General features: G+C 34.6%; 1 protein-coding gene across 5 annotated transcripts in view; it reads right to left on the bottom strand.

Annotated features, from left to right (window-relative positions):
- Nucleotides 1-22,596, bottom strand: part of step (cytohesin steppke) — a 97,508-nt gene that overhangs the window by 58,317 nt on the left and 16,595 nt on the right. Inside the window, exon 1 of one of the 5 annotated variants that reach the window (XM_074181081.1) lies at nt 19,875-20,108. The exons of the other annotated variants lie outside the window; for them this stretch is intronic. The gene's annotated coding sequence lies outside the window, so the exon portion shown is untranslated. Of the gene's footprint in view, nt 1-19,874; nt 20,109-22,596 lie in introns of those variants that run through there. 5 annotated transcript variants of the gene reach the window in all.

Below are 22,596 nucleotides of genomic sequence, written 5' to 3'. Positions count from 1 at the left end.
GTTCGAGAATGTGTACGCCTAACATGCCTGCAAACAAAGGATCGCGACTAATCATTGTGCATTGCGGAGGAAGTTCCGAATTCTTTAAAATGATGTGGAAAAAACTTGAGAACTGCATTGTTGACTATCATAAGAACATGGAAGCTAATATTTTTGAGGAATGGTTTGAAAACACATTGATCCCAAATTTGAAAGCGAATAGTGTAGTAGTTCTTGACAACGCTTCCTATCATTCGCGACAGCTCATCAAAGTACCGAAAAAAAATTCAAGGAAAGATAAAATACAAAGTTTTTTAATGGATAACAATTTGTATTTTGAAGATTACTATACCAAAAACCAACTACTTGAAGTTTTACAGACAAAAACATTTGAAAAAGTGTATGCCCTTGAGAATATTGCTGAAAAGTATGGACACACCATACTGAGACTTCCTCCCTATTTTTGTGTTCTAAATCCCATCGAGTTGATTTGGAGAAAATTGGCGTAAAAATGATTTTCCAAAATTTGATGATAAGGTAATAGAGCTAATTAATGAAGAAGTATCTAATATTACCGAAGAAGACTGACAGAAAATGATTAAAAAAGTAATTTTAGTTGAAAACTACTATATGGAGATTTAACACTTCCATATTAATGGTGAAAATAAATTCATCAAAGGACAAAATAAGCTTAGAATAGTCCAAGCAATAGTTCCTTAAATTTTTGATGCATGTTCATTGAACACCCTGTAGAATCATACGAATCAGTGAAAATTGAAAATTTCCCAGGTATGCTTGATTTTATCAGGTAAGCTGTGCAATCGAAATCCAAAAGTAAAAACAATTTTGGGTGTTTCAATTGAAAAAAAAATTTATCATTTATCAATTCGAATGTTCCATATTTTTGTATACATCTGTTTCTGTTCTGTTTAAAATATGTTTTCCGTCAACCAGCTGTCGCACCCCTACGAACGACAACCCTAAGAAGTCGAAACTTGTGCGAGCTAAGGATTAACGAGGTCTTACCTTTTAAAATGTGATTCCTAACACGTTACAACTATAAAACGTCTTTTGAGATATTTGTTATGTTTGAATGTTTGAAATAAACAGTACATTTTTCACTTACTAAACTAACCTCAAATTGTATACGCCTATGAAACAACCACTTGAAAATGATTTATTATTCTGCTGCTTAAGAAAACAAACTAGAGTCCATACTGTTCTTTGAGTCGACTGTCAAAATTTTGTCTAATTTTACTCTAGTCATTTCCCGACTTGTAAAAGCTGATAGCGATAAAGCCATCAACGAATAAAGTAACCAAGCAAATCGAAATCGAGTCGTCTAATTGCCGACGAAGTCGTCGTTCGCCAGAGGCGAAAAAAAAGCGCGAAAATGCGGGCGAAAACGCCTCAACCAGGTGCACGCTCGAGCCAATTAAATAATTCACCGAGAGCAGCAACTGCGTGCGCCATAATTTACGATACCGCTGAAGAAAACGCTAATAAAAGATGTGCGCAAAGAGAAAGAGAAGAAAATTCCACGTCGGCCACTAAACGAGAGGCGGCCAGGAATGGCACCTGGCTCGATTTGTATGCGACGCGGGTCTGCTGTCGCTACAAGCGAAACACTCGTACGCGAGTTCAACATTCCTCTCGGCCCTTAGCCGCAACCGTATATTCGACAAACTCGAATGCGGGTTCGACAGGAATGACGCCAGATAAAATCAACTTGAAACTGATTCTTATTTATACTTGTAGAAAAAAAAGTATTGTAAATACATTTAATGAATAGTAACCGAGATCAAGGAAAGGGAAAAACATAAGTAGAAACATTGGCGAATGTCCCTGTTGACTTAGGCCAATGAAACAAAATAAGAAGAAGAATGAATTTTGATGAAGCTTGTATTCCAACAGATTTCATCTCAGATTATGACAGTATTATTAGCGACATTTCTGAATAACTCCAGATGAAATACCCGAGAATCAACATGTATCCAATAATTATTCGTATACCATGAAAAATATTTGAAAAATAAAGGAGTATTTAGGCCCTGTAGTGAGTAAGTACAACAAAAACGTTGGCGAATGGTCTTGGCAACGTAGGCCAATGAAATGGAAAAAGGTGAAACATAAAAAGAAGTTGGACGATTGGTCTTACAAACTTACGCCAATGAAATAGAAAATAAGAAGAAGAAACAAAGAATATACACTACCGAAGGGGAGAAAACCAGGTGCCCAGAAAAAGCGCTGTAAATATCGATTTGAATGCTCGAAAAATTATCAACCCTTGCTACAAAATGACAATACAAAACTCAAGGAAAATAGAAAAAATGTCTAAATTCAAACAAAAACGTTGGCGAATGGTCTTGGCAACGTAGGCCAAGGAAATGGAAAAAGGTGAAACATAAAAAGAAGTTGGACGATTGGTCTTACAAACTTACGCCAATGAAATAGAAAATAAGAAGAAGAAACATAAAGAATATACACCACCGAAGGGGGGAAAACCAGGTGCCCAGAAAAAGCGCTGTAAATATCGATTTGAATGTTCGAAAAATGATCAACCGTTGCTACAAAATGACGATACAAAACTCAAGGAAAATAGAAAAAATATCTAAATTTTATTTTCTTTCAAAATTGTATTTTTGTAAAAGTGTTATTGGCAAAAATAAAGCGTTATTTGGAAGATATGTTTCCTTCCTTCCTTCGGAACAATTTGCAGTTGTTAGGGTTCAATTCCTCCACATTTTTTGAGGGGACACATAAAAACGAATCGTATAGCACTCCAAATGACTCATTCGAGGACCTGTGAGGATGAATCGTTGATATACTAAATTCGTAAGCTCATGTCACATCACCTAAAATGCATTTTATGAATGCAGGGAATCGACTTGTTCTAGCATGATTTCAGCGACCTCTACGCGACCTTTACACGCCTGAAGAAGTTATTGTATATCGAAACACGTAGTGCGTAAAAATTCTTAGTGAGAATCTCACAACAACGTGTTTCTTGAATTAATCAACCAGTTTCTGACCAACTAGCTGTCGGTTTTTCCCTGGGTCACCTCTCGATAAAAAAAATTAAACAGTTACACGAAAACAAATGACATCACCGTATTTGCATTCGCACCTAACATTCCCGCAAAGCCGGCCTTGGGCAAGGTAGTCGACTCTATTAAAAATATTTATGTCGACCTCACCGTCTCGTTTCTTGGCCGAACGAAATGCACGAGTTGCGTGTGCATAGCGCATATATCCTGATGCATTTTTCAACGTTAGAATGTGCAATTGCGCGAAAATGCAGGCTCTTGCACTCAGAGAGATTTATTGTTGCCTCTACGATCTCTTTGTTGAGGTCGGACTAACAACTAATTGTAAAACCCAGAAAACAAGAAGAAGAAGAAGACTTAACCCTACTTTATCTTAATGCTATCGAAATGTTTTCAGGTGTTGTGTTTTTCTTTAGAAGGCAATGTAGGAGCTTGAAATGTAGACGTAGCAACTGAGAGCGATGTGTTTCAGTTGATAAGTTGAAGTACTTCAGAGTAAGTGCATCATTTCCGTTGGGAGATAGACTGGTGGGAAATGGCAAAAGCAGTTTTGACCTTACTTGTTGCGAAGAAGACGAAACTTCACTGTAGCACTCTGCATTTCTTAAAATTGAAATGCAACGACAATATTTGATTACTAATTTGAACCCTTTTGAACTTTAAAAACTTTAGCTACAAGCTGAGGTCCAGTCAGATTTTGGGGAATGTTCCTCAATTTGGGTTATTACTGCAAATGCAAGTTTGTACAAAATAAAGTTGAGTTTAATTCATGAGTTTCTCGAATTCACTTCAAAAAGTATTCAAATCAATGTTTCAAATGTTGGGTTTTAATTTTTAAAGGGATTTGTTTCTAATTCACATATTGGCAACAGCGCCTATATCAAGTTGAAATAATTTATACGTACCTAGATATTCTACTTTAAAAAAAGGAAAATTATCTTTATAAATCAACAATTGAGGCAAAATATAAATTATAGTTCAATACTACCTCCACAAGCCACATAAACAACAGCTGTTTTGTTATTTATTTATATAGAGGAAGATAGGTTAGGTGCACAAAATATCATATGTCACAGAATGTCTCGGAACTCGGAACATAAGTAAACAGAACAGCACGCCTCTGAAATATGTCATCTTTGTTTGTCTCATACAGGTAACAGATTCATTGTCCTTTATTAGCTATAACCGATGTTGCCAAATGGTGAAATAGAAACGAATCCCTTTAAATGTTGAATGCATTATTTCATTCCTCTTTTTTAAGTATTTGAATAATTTTTGAAAGAAAAAGGTTGAAATGACAAGTTTAAAATGCGTTGTTTTTAGAGTTCTTTTATGAAAACTTCTTGATTTTCGTCAGGAGGAACATTCCCCATTCTAGGCTAGAATTAACTACCTGAAAAGGATATATAGAATCGCTTTTGCCAAATTATGGTAATGAAGAATAATAAGAAAACTCTGCACATTAAATTTATTGAAACTTCATCAAGTAACTAGATGTTAATGAAACCGACCTTTAACATAACCTAACCAAAGCTAGATTCAAGAAGAGCAACTAGAATTTGAAAAATACATTACTGCCAATTCATTGAGAATGTAATTTTCCTTCAAGTTCTAGTTGCTCTAGTTGGATCTAGCTTTGGCTAGGTTAGGTTACATGTTAGATCTTGCTTCATAAATGCTACCAAAAATATTCAATCTCCAGCGAATCAAAACCGACGTAAATCGCTACGTTTGCACAGGCACCGCTCTTAGAGCGCCTTAAAGGTGTTCCTGTAGTGCTTGTGCTTTGTCCTTTGAAAAAACATGCGGACATCTACTGTACAGAGTGCACAGTGTATATGAGAGACATTTGCTGTCTACAGACACTGGTCATGATGTACTATGCGAACTACAAACATTGAATCAATTGTTGAAAGCACATTCCAAATGCCATTTGAATTTGACGTCGCATTAATTCCTAGTATTCTTTTGCAACACTGCCAACAGAGTCAACAAAAAGGTTCCTCGTCAATGTGTCATTTAGTTTCAAAAACATTTATGTCCGTAACACAAAATGTATAATTCCATGTCTGTATCTTGACATTAGTAGCTTTAGTTTATGAGTTTCTTGGTGGTCGTGGTAGTAGACGGACGTGCCGATAACGTTCGTCCACAAAGAAGGTACGCAGATGTCATGTGCTATCGCGGGGCTTTTATATATGTTGTGATTGTCTATGTGAAAGGCATTAATACCTATATAAAAGTTTATGTCAAAGTTTAGTCAAAGTTTAGTGAGGGCCTCCTTTATTCACGCCGGTATCCAGGCCGGGGTGGTTCGGATAACCACGTAAAGGAGGCCATGTACGTGAATTCAAAAACGCAAAGGTCTGCCGAAGAAAAGGCGACCCAATAAATATATATGTGGAAAAATTCAAAAGATCTCCTGAACAGGAGGCGACAATGAAAAGTTATATTGTTTTTATAAAAAAAAAAGTTTGACAAAAAAGGGGTGGCAGCATTGCTTCGAGCAAGACCGCAGCGCCCCCTCGACGAAGCTTCTGTCAAAGTGACATCAATTTGATAGGAAGAGCCTGGACAAATGCACCAGAGTGGGAAGCAGAGAGAGAGAGAGAGAGAGAGATGTTCGTAACAGTATGAATGATTTGTTGGAGAAATACAATTTTGAAAAAATTCGTGAAAACAAATTGTCGTTTGAGAAGTTTTTATTACTACAGGGTTTTCCAATTGGGACTTCGAACTTTGACAATTGATAACAGCCATCTTGTTGAAGCTAAATCTGTCAAATTAGTTGTCATTTATTCAGCCCAACACCCGTAAGTCGACGAAACGCAAGATCTGCCGAAAACATCGCCACTGTCTGTGAGAACGTGCAGAAGAATCCGAGGCATGCGATTTCGCGTCGACCACAAGAACTCAGGCGCGCAAAGGAGGGTTACAAATAAGGCAGCGGGCGCGCGTATTAATAAAAAAAAATACTTTCTTCTTTGATATTTTCGGTTACGTACAGGCGCCATCTGCCCCCGAAAAGATCAAGCAATAATGTCGATAATTCTGTCAAATACAGATCACGAGCTTGAGAGTTACAAACAAACAAACATACATACAGGTGAAGTAATAAAAGCGTGTTAAAAAAACTGAACTTCTCTACCTCTTAGCAGAAAAGAGAACGACATTCACTAGAGTTTAAAACGCCCTATAACCCTGGACCAAGACGTCAATAAAGAGCTCAAGCACTTAGTCATTAATCGAAACAACGCCTACTCGAATCCGTAGCTATCCTAAACTTTTACATACAATTAATCGCTTATTATTCTCACCAGCTACCGCAGCCTACTTTCTTGTTCGAAACAGATTTTTGTACTCGACCATTCTTTCAACTAAAGTTCACGGCAGATTTACGATAATTAAGAGACTGTTGAAACTTATAAAAATGAATCAAATCGAGACCATTGTTGCCGTGAAAGTGCGAATAGAGATTCTCGCGAGTGATTTGCGTTTTTTCCCAAGCAAAATTCAATACTCGCAGTACAACTCGAGTTTCTTTCGTATGTATATCAGTTTCGGTATCACGTTACTTATGCGCTGCGAGTTGGGATTACAATTGATTAGAAAGCAGAGTTCTCATGGTGTTTGGGATACGTTTCAAATTGTAATTTCGTTAATTCGCGAAGTCGAGCCTTTTCTCTCGTTTCACTTTTCCAATTTCACTCAAAATTTAAATGAAGTAACGAATGGTTATATACTGCAACTTTTTCGGAATTCAAACTCATAGTCAACTATTAGAAATCAAGTAGCATGTGAATCACAAAGAACCACGACTAGAGAGAAGAGCTTATCCGGCAAAGTCGACGTCATTTTCGATTCTGAAGAGGACGAAACGACTTACTAACTCAACTTGTTACTTGTCAGTTCTTTCGTATTCTGAATTTTTTTTTCAAATGACCAAATTATCGTCGATTCAAGTGATCCTACCGACTGCGCCAAATACATCAAAACTATATGAAACTGTATAAATACACATTGACTTAAACTCAATTCGTAGAGCATGACGTTTGGCGTCAGAGCTTTACGCCCCTCGTTGGGCATCTTAAAAAATTCAGTAGATTCAAAGTCAGACTTCTATGCCCCACGTTGGGCGCCTTAAAAATTCAGTAGATACAAACAATGATGTGTGCGACTGTATGGAATTGTCGATTTTCTTTACTAACAAACTACACTGTTTCGGCAGTGATCTGGTTCAATTCGAATTCGAAGAGAAAAATAGAAAAAAAACCGACTGACGATATTATATAGTCATAAGCTGAAAAATGTCAAATTAAATTTGAACAAAAAAAAACAGCGTCGATGTATAGTGTTGAAAACTCTATCGATCAGTATACAGTGAGTTTCAAAAAGTTTGCACCATATGGGAAACTCTTTTTTATTATCCATTTGTCAGAAAAGTTTACTCTTGATGAAAATTGGTGCATTGCGGAAAACTTGGATTTGAGTTGTCAAAATTCTAAATTTCCGAAAGGTGTACAGGGTGGAACAAAAAATAGAAAATTTTGATCAAAAGTAAAATACCCTTATTTTTGATATTATTAAAAAAGTTTATTTAGGAAAGTTGTTTGAATTTGAAAATAATATACAGGGTTGGGATCACAGCTACCTACGTAACAAAACAAAAAAGTCAATTTTTTTAATGGTTCTAGCCTCATAAAGAGTACCAGTACTACTTACAGATTTTGTATTACTTAATTGTTTAGCATTAATTAATTTAGTCAATTATTTCTTGTCATTAAATAGACATACATACAGAGTGAAATATCAATTTTGCACAATAAAAACTAGCATAAATTTAAACCATTTTCAACAAACATCAATATACTAGTTAGAATAATGATTTGGACTAAATTTCGCATTGAAATATTATTATAGTAATATGAGGGAGGCGCCTAAGGTGTAAATGAGATACTAGTACTCTTTATGAGGCTAGAACCATGAAAAAAATTGCCTTTTTTTTTGTTTCGTTACGTAGGTGGCTGTAATTTCAAATTTGAAAATTGTTTTCAAATTCAAACAACTTTTCCAAATTCGAAAATAAGCAGGGTTGGCTTGAAACCATGGTTTAAATCGAGGTTTGAACCAATTGGTTTTTTAAGAAAAAACCGGTTCTTAATTGAGGTTTTCTCTCTATGTTGTTGATATTATTCTAATAATGAAAACTACAGCTCAATAAACTACCAATGGAAACTCGATATTTATATTTATAAATTAATATAATTTAATTTATTCTAATAATTAAAAGAACTGTTATTTTATACAAGTAATATTTAAATTTTTCTTCATTTTGATATATTTTTAATACATCTGCCGCAAATGAAGATAAATAAATTCTATTTTTGAACTTTATTTTGAATATTATTACTTTTAAAGATGTTTTTTTTTTGTTACATTAATTTTTTGGGTGTATAAATAAAAATAAGTTGTCTAGATAATTTTTTTCATTGTTCATTACTATTATTTTATAAAAAAAATTATTAATATTTCAAGTATTTAGACTTATAATATAATACTTTGTATCAAATACACCTGGTTTAAACCAAATTAACCTAATATAAACAGAAAAAACTGTTTTTTAAACTGGTTTTTGCCAACCCTGAAAATATCAAAAAAATATCAAAATTTCTATTTTTGTTCTCCCCCGTACACCTTTCGGGAACTTAGAATTTTGACAACTCAAATCCAAGTTTCCCGCAATGCACCAATTTTTATCAAGAATAAAATTTTCTGACAAATGGATAATAAAAAAGTTTCCCATATGATGCAAACTTTTTGAAACTCACTGTATACGACACAGTAGAATAAATATTCATGGAGATATGAACCTACAAAAACACACGTCAGTAAAACGGAGAAGACTTTTGAATCAAACCAATTTTTTTGCATTTTTAACAAGTTTTTATTAGCTTCACCTGTTATTTTTTTCAAGCTTATCTAGGATTTAGGGGTGTATTTTTGCAATAGCTCCAACATTTTCTTTCAGACCACACAATGTTGGTAAAAATAAAAGATACACTATCTGATCCTCAACCAATCAGTTCAGGTGTTCCTCAAGGCTCTGTCCTGGGACCGCTTATCTTTCTATTATTCGTCAATGATCTACCCGAATACTTCAACATCAACAACAATAGTCTCACTCTCTTTGCTGACGATACCTCGTTAGCGGACTCAGCAGAGCCTAGAGGAATTAAAGTCATGAACGGAAAGGTTTATAACACACTTCTTAGATTGGTGCAAGTTAAACAATCTGATTGTTAACTTGAATAAAACAAAATGTATCCATTTTAGTTCTTCCATCGGTCTTGATAAACATCCTACTGTCTTTGATATTAGAGGGGTGGAATTGGTATCAACGAATTTTACAAAATTTCTAGGAGTCTATGTGGATGATTGCTTAAGATGGTCTGAACACATTACAGTCACTTGTAAAAAGTTAACCAAGCGTACTATGCTCTCTCCAGAATAAAACATTTTTTGCCCTTGCATGCCTTGGACGTTTATTATAGCTTGGTCTACAGTCATTTAAGCTACAATGTGGTTCTTTGGGGATATGCCACCAACAAAGATAGGGTTTTTATTTCCCCAAAAAAAATTATCAGAAAATTATTTGATATCCCATGGAGAGAATCGTGCAAACAGCACTTCATATCATATCAAATCCTGCCATTCCCTTGTATTTACATATTTAAATGCTTACTATACATCAACGATAATTCAACAAAATATAACACAAATTCTTCTTACCACAGTTACTCAACCAGAAATGAAAAATTGTTAAGTATTCCTAGACACAGATCTTCTAAATTTGAACAGTCACCCAAATATATGGGAATAAAATTATTCAATCACCTACCTGATCACTTTAAAACCATGAGTTTGATGTCATTTAAAAGAGAAGTTAAAAATTTGTTCCTGTCTAAGGCTTATTACAGAGTCAGAGAATTCCTTTTTAGGTTATTGCGGTCCAGACTTTCATCCAGATTTCATTATTTTATTATACATCCAATTTTGACTAATCTTGTTTTTTTTTCTTTATATTTTATACAATTTTATACTTTAAAACTACTGAGATATTTTATCTTTATGTATGTTTATTTTCTTTATACTATTTTAAAGTGTTGTACTGACATGTTGTACTGACATTATTATTATTATTATTAATAATAAATATATATTTTTAACTTTTTAGATCGATGTTCTTAAAAAGCGTGTTTTTTAGTTTTTTAAACTATAATTATTCCATTTGACAGTCACAAAAGGCGATGTGTTCATAATTCATAGTTTCTGAATTTCCCACCTAATGATTCTCTCTCTGATACGACTTCAATTGTTATTTCAGAGAAAAAAAATGGGCACCTCAGCTGTGGAGCAAGAGTTGCGTGACCCGCTGAAAACATGACAGAAACATCGTGTCGTTCTAATAAAAGATAATTACTCAAAGAATTCCATTCATCAATGCCGACCTTTAACGATAACAGGAAATGACAGACAGTTCAAGAGACGGCTCAATCGGAAAAGGACAACTTTTCCGGATCCTGCAGATTCGACGGTCGAAAATAAGAACGAGTCGACTGTTCAAATCCAATGAAGGCAATTAACGACAACTTTATCGCGTGATTCATTGAAATTCAACGAAGTCGTTAAAATCGTACGTTGTGTAATAAGGAAATACAGAATTCAATACTAATCAAGTACGAAATCGACGGGGAAATAAATTGAAGAAGTTATAGGAAAGTATGAATCTCAAGTCTATTTCATTCAGCGGCGGAGTAATAAATTATTTTCAAGGGTCCATTGACGTACATAACTGAGTCGGATAAAAAGCTAAAAATGTAGTATTTATTTTAAACATTCAACGTTGCTGAATGATTTGGTAAAACAAATCTCAAAGAACCTTTTCATAGTTGCATAGTTTCATGCATATAATGAGTAAAAAAATATGCAACACTCGCAATAAGTCGATAGACTTTTTTCAATTAAATATCCAAAACAACCGACGGAAATGTTCAGAAAGTGAAGAAAATTATCTTGGAGAATTGTCGAATCACTATTAAAGAAGTTGCTGAGGATGTCGGCATATCGGTTGGCTCATACCATCCAAAGTTCTTGGAAATTTTGGACATGTTGCCGGTGTGAGAATAATCCTTATGAGGATAAAATACACAGAACACAGAGCGAAAACCGAGAAAACAGCTTATCATCTTATATAGTTTGATTGATGCAACATTTGTTCATAATAAGGATTTGAAGCTCTAATAACTTCTAATTATTATATGCGAGCGCTTTCGATAGCAGGCTGTAATATCATTTTCGTGGCTCTACTCAAACTGAACGTTTTATCTTCTTGTTTGTTCTTTAATACGGTTAGAACGCCTCAGTGCAGGTACTCAGAGAGATATCCGGATGACAGGAGAGGACAAATACCTGCACCAAGGCGTTCTAACCATATAAAAGAACAAACAAGAAGATAAAACGTTCAGTTTGAGTTGAGCCCTGAAAATGATAGCACAGCCAGCTATCGAAAGCACTCGCATATAATAATTAGAAGTAATTAGAGCTATACAGGGTGTAACTGAATAAGTGTAAAACATTTGAGGAGGTGATTCCTCATCGAAAAATAGATAGGTTCTTTCATATAAAGAAACTTCATTCGAGCATCTCTTGTTAAGATACAGCCCCTTAAAGGGGTACATAAAATTTGTATAACAATTTTTTTCACAAGCACTGAAAAAGTTACAATATTGAAATTAACCTGACGTTTTGTACTATCAAAAAGACACTTAGCCAGTAATTTATTTGGTTTACCCCATGGTTGAGAGGGGTGGAACACGTAACCTCTAAAATTTATTTCCAATGTAACTTTTTGTCTTATTATTTGTTTATCATTTAAAAATTTATTTCCGATAGCCTGTTTAATTCTAAACAAAAAATGTCTCTTGGGTTTTTTGCCCAAAATAAACCAGTTCGCAGCAAAAAATTATTTTACGAACAACTACAGAGATACATCGTCATAAATGCGAACTGGATTTATTGTTATTTTCTAGTTAGTACCTGCATCAAACGATCAAAGGGTAATAAACAAAACTAATTTATTAATAACAAAACATACAACATGTAGAAATCATAGTAAATATTCAATATGTCTACCTTCAGATATTACGCATGCGTCTAGACGTCGGCGCATTGAGCCACGTATTCGCTCAAATATTCCTGGAGTCTCTCTGATTACCCTGCACGCATCGATGATGCGGTTTCTTAAGTCCTCTACATCGCGAACATGAGTACGATAAACCAAATGCTGTAAATGGCCCCAAATAGAGAAATCGAGAGGATTGAGATCCGGGGATCGAGCGGGCCAGTTCTGTGGTCCTCCTCGAACCACTGATTTGCATATGTTTCAATTAAATGCTGACATGCTACTTGACTAAAATGGGCGGGAGCCCCATTATGCATAAAAAACATATCCCTTCTGACGCCCAAAGGAACTTCCTCCAGCAGTACTGGATGCACTTCTCTTAAAAATTGAACGTATACCTCACCATTTAATCGAGGAGGTAGAAAATGAGGCCCAATTAAATCATCCCCAATAACTCCGAGCCACACGTTAAGAGATAACTGTTCTTGATGGTTAGTTTCGACAATAGCGTGAGGGTTTTCATCAGCCCATATGTGGTAATTATGAAAATTAATAATCTTGTCGCTAGTGTAATGACCGTCCCATATACAAAACATTTCGTCCTAAATAAATATCAAGCAGGACAAGCCGGTTACTCCCAAGATCGTTCATCCGGGTCTTAAACGATAACTGAACACTACCAGTGGGCGTAGACGGACTCATTAAGCCGTTCAACTGCACATCACGAATCACAATGGATTTAATAAAGATCGTTAAGAACGAATGCATCATTCATTAGAAAGAGACCAGAACAAGAACGCCCCATTCGGATGTAGGACAGAAGAAATGCGTTCGCCAAGAATACAAAAAAAAAATTAGGCGGAGTAATAAAAAAGTTTAGGAAATATCCCAATTTTCTGAATGCTTGATCTGTCCATCGTTCTTTGAAATTTTTGCACGAGTAAATAAATGGAACGCCTACTTTCTTGTCGTCTGCAATATTTTTATAGTTCCTGAGGTTGATAATTGATTAAATTGAATCTGTGAACATAGTTCTAGTTCACATGTACTTTTTTTGTAACATTTTTCAGCCCTGTCCAAAAATTACGACAAAGGTGTCATTCGATTCGTATTTTTGCCTAGAAAGTTTAAGGAAAGGTTCGAAAACGCGCCGATAAAAATTACAAAAGTTATAAACAATTAAGTGAAAAAAATGGGGCTTTAGTTTTTTCTTAATATCTCGGAAAATTTTCAAAATTTTGGAAATTTGAAAAAAGATTTGAAAAGATCAATGAATTTGCGTAAAAAAAGTCCCGACTCTCGAAACTGTATCTCGATTATTTATAATTTTTACAGAGCCCTGAAAATAGAGCCAAAAGCGGGTAGTCTGGCTTCCGCGCGCCTTTCGTCACTCTGACATGAAAACAAAAAAAATTATTTAAACATATTAAATGTAAATATTAAGGAATGAAAAAATTCATGTAATGTTGGGATACACCAATAAACAATAATCCGCAGTCAAAAAATGTTTATCCCAATTTTAACGTTGATTATAAATTTGATAATTAATAACTTTTTCTGAATTGAAAGTTAATATAAAAATCCCTATAATTATTAAACTAAAACCGTGGCATTTTTTTCCTTTGGTGAAGTTATCCTTAATAGGCAAAAAAATAGATTACCGTTGCCAAAATATAAAAAATTGTTATTTTCTATTTTTTTAATGACAATTGAAAATTATAATTTTATAAAAAATACATTACAACATTTTTTTTCGAATGTTTAATTGTTTCAATGTCTCATAACTAAAAACTAATTAATAATATTTTTTTTAATTTTTTTCAGCTATTGTTAATAAATTTATTATAAACAAATACACTGTTTACAAGCAATTCGATCATTTTTTTGCATTATATTATGTTAATTGAAAAAAATCATGATTTTTAGAAAAAAATGGTTTCTTAAAAAAATTTCTTTGTTGCTAAAAAATGCGTTTGTTAGTTAACAATCGTTTTTTGCGACTAAATATTAAAATTAAGGAACCGTTTTTTTTAATCATAAATTCTATTGTTCTTTAAGGTTTTGAAAAACCTTAAAATTTTTTCTTTCGATCAATAATTAAATAAATAATAGAACTACAACTTTAGTAAAAGGCTTAAATGGTTAATAAATTCATAATGAACAAAAAAGACTTATAACATTTTTTTTAAATAAACAATTGAAAAAATAATAAAAAAAAGTTTTTTCAAAACCATAAAGAACAATATAATTTATGATTAAAAAAAAAAACAGTTCCTTAATTTTAATATTTAGTTGCAAAAAACGATTGTTAATTAACAAACGCATTTTTAGCAACAAAGAAATTTTTTTAAGAAACCATTTTTTTTCTAAAAATCAATTTTTATTCAATTAACATAATGCAAAAAAAATTTTCGAATTGCTCATAAACAATGTATTTGTTTATAATAAATTTATTAACAATAGCTGAAGAAAATTAAAAAAAAATTATTAATTAGTTTTTAGCCATGAAGCATTGAAACAATGAAAAATTTGAAAAAAAAAATTTGTAATGTATTTTTTATAAAATTATAATTTTCAATTGTCATTAAAAAAATAGAAAATAACAATTTTTTTTATTTTGGCAACGGTAATCTATTTTTTTGCCTATTAAGGATAACTTCACCAAAGGAAAAAAATGCCACGGTTTTAGTGTAATAATTATAGGGATTTTTATATTAACTTTCAATTCAGAAAAAGTTATTAATTGACAAATTTATAATTAACGTTAAAATTGGGATAGAAATTTTTTGACTGCGGATTATTGTTTATTGATGTATCCCAACATTACATGATTTTTTTCATTCCTTAATATTTACATTTAATATGTTTAAATATTTTTTTTTCTTTTCATGTCAGAGTGCCGAAAGGCGCGCTTAAGCCAGACTACCCGCTTTTGGCTCTATTTTCAGGGCTCTGTAAAAATTATAAATAATCGAGATACAGTTTCGGGAGTCGGGACTTCTTTTACGCAAATTCACTGGTCTTTTTAATTTTTTTTTTCAAATTTTGAAAATTTTCCGAGATATTAAGAAAAAATAAAGCCCAATTTTTTTTCACTTAATTGTTTATAACGTTTGTAATTTTTATCGGCGCGTTTTAGGGCCTCATCTTAAACTTTCTAGGCAAAAATACGAATCGAATGACACCTTGGTCGTAATTTTTGGACAGGGCTGATAAATGTCACCAAAAAGAGCTAAATCAAGTACATGTGAACCAGACTACAAATACGACTTCAGTCATTTACGTACTCCGTTCAAGTCGATTCATTTTTGTACCCTCAGCATTCAAAACTTTCAAATTTAGAGGATACTGCCAAATTAAAAATAGTCAATAGTTCGTTACAACTCTCCTATTACTCTTCATTTAGTAACTAACAGCTAGATTTTCAAAAATAAATAATTATTTCTAATGAACTTACAGGTGTTTTGCCAGGTGGATTAGTATTGCTTCACAAATGCCGTGATTAACTCTAAAGATATACCCAACTCAATAAGTTTGGATAAACATCCATCACCTGTGAAACTGGCTGTATATATTTTTTCGAGGGAACACGAGAACATGAATCGAATATATTTTTTATGGACGCTATAAATACGCATTACCTATAAGCAGACACGCGGAGCATCAAGTAATTAAATAATCATAAATATAAATGTTTGCAATGTCAGAACTATTAGCAGATATCTGTCGCTGACGTCACTAGCCTTAGTAGTAATTAATTACTGATGGAACAGGTAGGAGTTTGTTTAAAAGTGGTTGACAATGTTTCATGGTGAATTTCATTAGTTCGGAATTCCATTGTCTAATATGATGTAAAATTATTTGAGATCCCTGAAAGAACCAATAAAATTGAAAATTAAAATGAAAATCTGAAAATAACAATTACATCCATGCTTCTAAGAGCACAAATGATACAATGTTTGCTTTTTTGGAAGAACTTTACCTTCGACTAAATGTTGGTGAGGCTGCAGTGGCAGTATTTTGTGATCTAACAAAAGCATTCGACTGTGTTGATCACAAAATATTACTTCAAAAACTTGAAATCTACGGATTTAGAGGAAACATCTTGTTGTGGTTTGAGTCATATCTATCAGATCGTGTTCAAGTAGTGAATTCCAAAGTTCATCATCAGATAAAATGAGCATTAAATGCGGAGTACCTCAAGGATCTGTCCTCGGGCCTTTGCTGTTTTTATTATATATAAATGATCTGGCATATACAGCGTTACTCACGGTCGATGGTAGGTTGAGACGTTTCTGGAAAACGCAAACCATGATTTTTCTGAAAATTTCACCTCTCACATTTCCTTACCTGTTCTATCGATCTAAAATATTTTCAGCATTGCGGCGTTGCCACTTCCATCAAAAAGTCCTAGCAACTTTTTTTTTAATGGAACACCCCGTATATTAATACATTTTTGTATCTTTGTATTTTTGTATCATCACCCGAAGACGCTTGTATCTACAATCGTCTTCGGGTGATGACTGGACTGATTCCTCCGAGAGATGACTATTAATAGGTCGTTCGAGTGCTTTCACTTATTCCCACTTTCCATTTTCCGCTTCACTGGTTCCGTGGGAGATGACCGTTTTGGCGGGAGTTGGCCATTTTTCGCTTGATGATGGGTTTCCATATGTTGCGTATTTCTACACTGGCTTGGCTGAATACGTTGTTGGACAACATGTATGCGGCTTCCTTGAATTTTCTCCTAAACCAAAGTTCATCTCTGTGCAAGATCTCAGCTTGAGACCACTCGATGTTGTGTTGATGAGTCCAAACATGGTCTGCTATTCCTGATTTGCTGGTTTCCCCTCGCTGTGTGTGTTTCTTGTGCTTGACAATGCGAACATTCAATGGCCTCTTAGTTTCACCAATATAGGATTTTTCGCACTCACAGGGTATCCGGTAAATGCAATTCTTGGAATCGCAGTCCGCGTTTGGGGGCCTGGTTTTCGTGAGGCTGCTACGGATAGTGTTACCGGATCTGAAGCAGATTCTGATGTTATACTTGGAACCAATTCTTCTTATCCTCTCCGATAATCCTCCGATGTAGGGAAGTGCAAGCACTGGTTGTGACGGCTTCTCCTCCTTGCGAGGCTCCTGCGGTCTCTTAGTCAAGGTCTTTTCTACCAACGGAATGGCTACTCCAAAGCGATGGTAGAAAAGACCTTGACCACCAAACGCGGACTGCGATTCCAAGAATTGCATTTACCGGATACCCTGTGAGTGCGGAAAATCCTATATTGGTGAAACTAAGAGGCCATTATTGAATGTTCGCATTGCCGAACACAAGAAACACACACAGCGAGGGGAAACCAGCAAATCAGGAATAGCAGACCATGTTTGGACCCATCAACACAACATCGAGTGGTCCCAAGCTGAGATCTTGCACAGAGAGGAACATTGGTTTAGGAGAAAATTCAAGGAAGCCGCTTACATGTTGTCCAACAACGTATTTAGCCAAGCCAGCGTAGAAATACGCAACATATGGAAATCCATCATCAAGCGACAAATGGCCAACTCCCGCCAAACGGTCATCTCCCACGGAACCAGTTAAGCGGAAAATGGAAAGCGGGGATAAGTGAAAGTACTCGAACGACCTATAAATAGTCATCTCTCGGAGGAATCAGTCCCGTTTGTCCCTCTGGCAAACATCAGTTCAAAGGGTAAGGGAGCCAGGCTCCAACCTGATTGAAATCAAGACGACGTGCAGGAATCAGTCCAGTCATCACCCGAAGACGATTGTAGATACTAAGAATCGAAACGTCGTGAACTAACGTGACTTGGAATCTCTCAACTTTTTATTTTTATTTTCTTTTTTCATTTCTTCATTTTTATTTATTTATTTGTTCAATTGTTCTATTTTACTTGTATTTTATCTCACTATTATTTCATTTCAGGTTTTTTTTTGCTTAATATAATAGTTATTTTCATCTATTCATTTTTAATTGTTCTTTTTCAGTTGTTTCAGGGATTTCAAATCATTTTATATAGTAGACAATGGAAGTCCGAATTAGTGAAATTCAAAAATTATATAATTCATCAAAATCTACGAACAAAGACCGTGTAGCTTGATTTAAAAAAATGTGAAATGTAGTTTGTTCCACAACGTTATCTCTTAAGGAGTAATTTATACATCCATCAATTTTAAAATATTTCAACATGCATTGAAAGATAAACTCCTTGGATTTCCATTCTGTCCATAACAGTTTGTGGTCCTCAACAAAACATATTGATAACCACTCCATATCGACCGACATTTCTATCATAACATAAAGAGGAGTTAACAATGTACAATTGACAAGAGCGTGCCAAAAACCAAAGACGATAAACAATAAACGATAAACGTCGCTGACAACTTGTGATACAACGGCATTTTTTGCGGAGTTGAGCGGAAGTTTTCGAATCGGATCGCGTTTTTTTAAGCAATCAAAATAATATACGAGAAGAGCGAATTTTGGTTGTTGCCGAACTGAACCTCTGAAGAATACGTTTTGCCTGAAACCCAACGTTGCCTGAAGATGTACTCAGCAAACAGAAGAAAAGAGGACAGTAGCCAACCTGAGCAGATGAAGCTAACGGGTACATGAGCCTTTTGGCAAGATTTTTTTTCATTTGCTCATGTTGCATGTTGATTATTTACATTTTTAGTTATGCCTGCGTATGGTGCTGACTATAGGTTATGTTTGGCTTCACTAAAAATGTGACTGTGAAGTTTCTATAACTGTAACTAATTCTCACGGGTGTGAAGTTATCCACATCCACAACGTACACTGAGAAAAAAATATCGCATTATTATTTTTTCATTTACCGACTCAGCACACCTACCATGTTTCAATATGATACGCTTATTGACTGATTTAATAAAAAAAGAACCGTCCTAGTTTATTAAACTGTCTGAAGGGGTGAGAATAGGGTGGAAATATTTGAAAAAATCATAACATGAACGATCGACTTTTTACACCTATCAAATTGAGATATGTTGTTCTTTATGATATATTCGACAAGAAAAACTTCACGTCATAGTTTTCCAGGCCATCTGAGGGGGTGAAAACCACCTTATTTTTTGAACAGACATATTACATGAGATACACTGTATAAAAACTAAAGTATAAAAGTCAATAGTATGATGATTAAAAATTTAAACTATCTTGCGCAAAAAAAAACTAAAGACGTTCAAGGTCTATAGAGTTTAAACTGCGAATAACTCAAGAAATTACCTGATTGGTAAATAATTCCTAATGCCAATTTGTCCTTCAATTACTAAAGTGTCGTCGAAAGTTTAATTTTCACGGCAACTTCAACTCTCAAGTCATCTGCAGTGAACCTGATGATCTATGCAAGCATAAAAACGAGAACATTTAGCGAATAGTTTTCAATCTGTTAATTAGTTCTAGGCAAAGTTCAGCTCGTTCGTACATCAAACAGAACAAAGGCGACAAATCGAGTGGAAAAATCTCAACCTTCCAAGCGAAAATTCCCATGAAAACACAACTCAGGCGAAACGCGAAACTCATTACCGAATTCCAAATAAATAACTCGAATCGTAACAACCGGCAGTGACTAAGATCACGGCAATCCGATTCGAAAAAAAATGCTCGCGACATCGAAAATGCCATTCAACTTACTCTTAAGAATATTTCACACCACAACACACAATCACATTCTAGTACTCGGTGAATTACTATGACGCATCCTCAATCCCAGAGCACAACAAATACCACGATAATCACAGAAAAAATTAGGAAACCGGACGGATATCGAGATGAAACTTACGATCACGACACTCAAAGCGTAAACATTTCCTTTTGAACAAACGAGCTCGCGCCCTAAACGACGCAACAGCTCGAAACGACTGACTGTCGTCGGCACCGCAAGCTCGACTTGAAGAAGCGGCGAACGCGTCAACGTTGCCAGATGCAAAAAAAAAACTTCAAATTTGAAGAATGTTTTCGTAACGATTTTCTTTTCATATCATGAGAAATCTAATGAAAATGTGAAGGTGAAACTTCGGTTTTTGACTTACTTAGGCAGTGACACTTGAAGAAGCTGTACATTTTCCATACAAAAATAATTCTGCGAATCAACAGTGACTACCACTAACTATGACATTTTTTATACCGGTATGTTGAATATGAAAATTATTTTTGAAATCTCCCTGTTCAATTTCAAACATGACTCTATGGAGTTCAAAAATTGTTGAAAAACTGCATTAAACTCGATTTTACTTCAGCTTTTGACTCGCTACATATTCTAACTATATTTTTCTACGGATGCTATACAATTTGCTACTTCTCTCATCGCTTTCATACGTTCAAAACGAAAGATTTCTCACGCAGTGAGAAATATCCGCCATTCAAGTGAGAAATAATTTCTCACCCATTCGTCAGTTGTAAATAGTTTAATCTAAGAATCCCCTAATTTTAATGACTTAACTCTACCCACCAATATGTCACGAGCCACAAACTGAATTTGCAGAACTCTATGAATCCCTCCATTTTAATTGGAAAAGCTTTACCTACCAATTTGTCAAAAACCCCTCAAGTTTTAATTGGCGGAATTTTAGTAGGTAATCCCTTCTGTTTTAATTGGCGGAACTCTAGCAATACGATAGGAACGTCCTCGGTATTGAGCAGTAGAACTCTACGAACCTCTTCAATTTCATTTGACAGAACTCTATTTACAAACCCCTTTTTTTTAATAGGAGAATTCCAAAAATATCTTCAATTTTAGTTGACAGAATCCTACTATCGATTTGCAACGAACCCCTAAAATTTTAAATGGTACAACTATGTGAATCCCTTGAACTTCAAATAACGGACCTCTATCTACAAATGTGTCACGAACCCCTTCAGATTTGATTTTCAGAACTCTATCCATTCCTTTAATTTCAAAATTTTAATTGGCAGAACTCTATTTGCCAACCCCTTCAGATGTGATTCGTAGAACTCTATCCATCTCTTCAATTTCAATTGGCACAACTCTATTTGCCAACCACTTCAGATCTGATTAGTATAACTCCATCGATCTCTTGAATTTCAATTGGCAGAACTCTACCTCAATTTAGCACAAACCTCTTCAGTGGTAAATGGGTTATCTTTATGGACCCTTTAATTTCAATGACTGAACTCTACCTACCAACGCATCACTTGCTTTTTACATCTGACAAGGAGTTACAGTATAATTTCTCTTAGAGTGGTTGTCTGTCTGTTTCGCATATTCGATAAATTATATCAAGGTCATTGTTCTGCAAAGTTCGCAACTAGGTTCGTTTGTCGATGTCTCGTCAACTTTAAATATCGCTTCGCATCAATCACCGACAATTAGCTGCCAAATTAGGTGAAATATTCTCATGAGTGGGACAAAGAAGTTCAACAATGATATTAAATATTTTGATTCGTAAACGGGACCTTAGACCCTTTCCAACATTTTAAAATGTGAATCAGTAGTAAAAGATTTCAGGCAGGAGCACAGTGTGTTTATTCAGTGAATGTGAAAATACGAGTTCTGGATTATTTTTCATTACTATTACCCACGATTGGGGACTGAATTGCCGTGTTCCATTTTTTTAACAACTAGTGTTATGAGCTTAGTTGTTATTACCTCTTTTAAAGGGGATACAAAGCTGAAATCAGACTCTAAGGCCACCCTTCATCAAAGGCCTTTTTCGTTTTATGCCGTTGGATAACGTGATAAAGAAACTTCTGAAATTCGAAAGCCTGACAGTTCCACTACTTACTGGAAGTTAAGGGAGTGCAGTTTCAACTTTCCAGGTTGCAGCCAAAAAGGGAGAAAAGCTAACGAATCGGATGAGTACCACCAATATTTCTTTGATTATCGCCTTTTCCTTTTGACACCCAATTTCGTCACCAGCCAAATTATTTGTAATTATTTTCAAACTAACTTGTTTAACTATATAAATAAATTAGACTTTTTTCAACCCCTAATACGTACAGGGCTAGGTATTACTATATTAGAAAGTGAGTTTTGTTAAGTGATATAGACGTTCTCTCTCTCTCTCTCTAAAGAAAAGGTTGCATTAATTGAACTGATAAAACTCTTACACAGTATATAAAGACTCCTTCTGAGCCAGGAAAAAGCCCGTGACAAAGCAACAGAAGTTGCTTCGCTCAAAATGGTTTATCCCACAAACTAGTAATCCGGCAGCTGTGAAATTTGTACACATATCCTTTGAAGGTTAGGATTAACTAAAAACCATATGGATTTAATACTAGCAGCGCCATCTGTGTATTAACTTACGAACTTTTCAGCCCACTTAATGTAATTGTAATATGTAGTCAAACACCAAGATTAATACTTTGAAATGTCATTTCGTAACCAGTCTCTGTG

Source organism: Leptinotarsa decemlineata, unplaced genomic scaffold, assembly GCF_025532065.1.
Source record: "Leptinotarsa decemlineata unplaced genomic scaffold, Ldec_3_MD MMD2_P_RNA_scaffold_2, whole genome shotgun sequence".
In the NCBI taxonomy this organism is placed as follows: Eukaryota; Metazoa; Arthropoda; class Insecta; order Coleoptera; family Chrysomelidae; genus Leptinotarsa; species Leptinotarsa decemlineata.
This window is presented reverse-complemented; position numbering and strand designations above follow the sequence as displayed.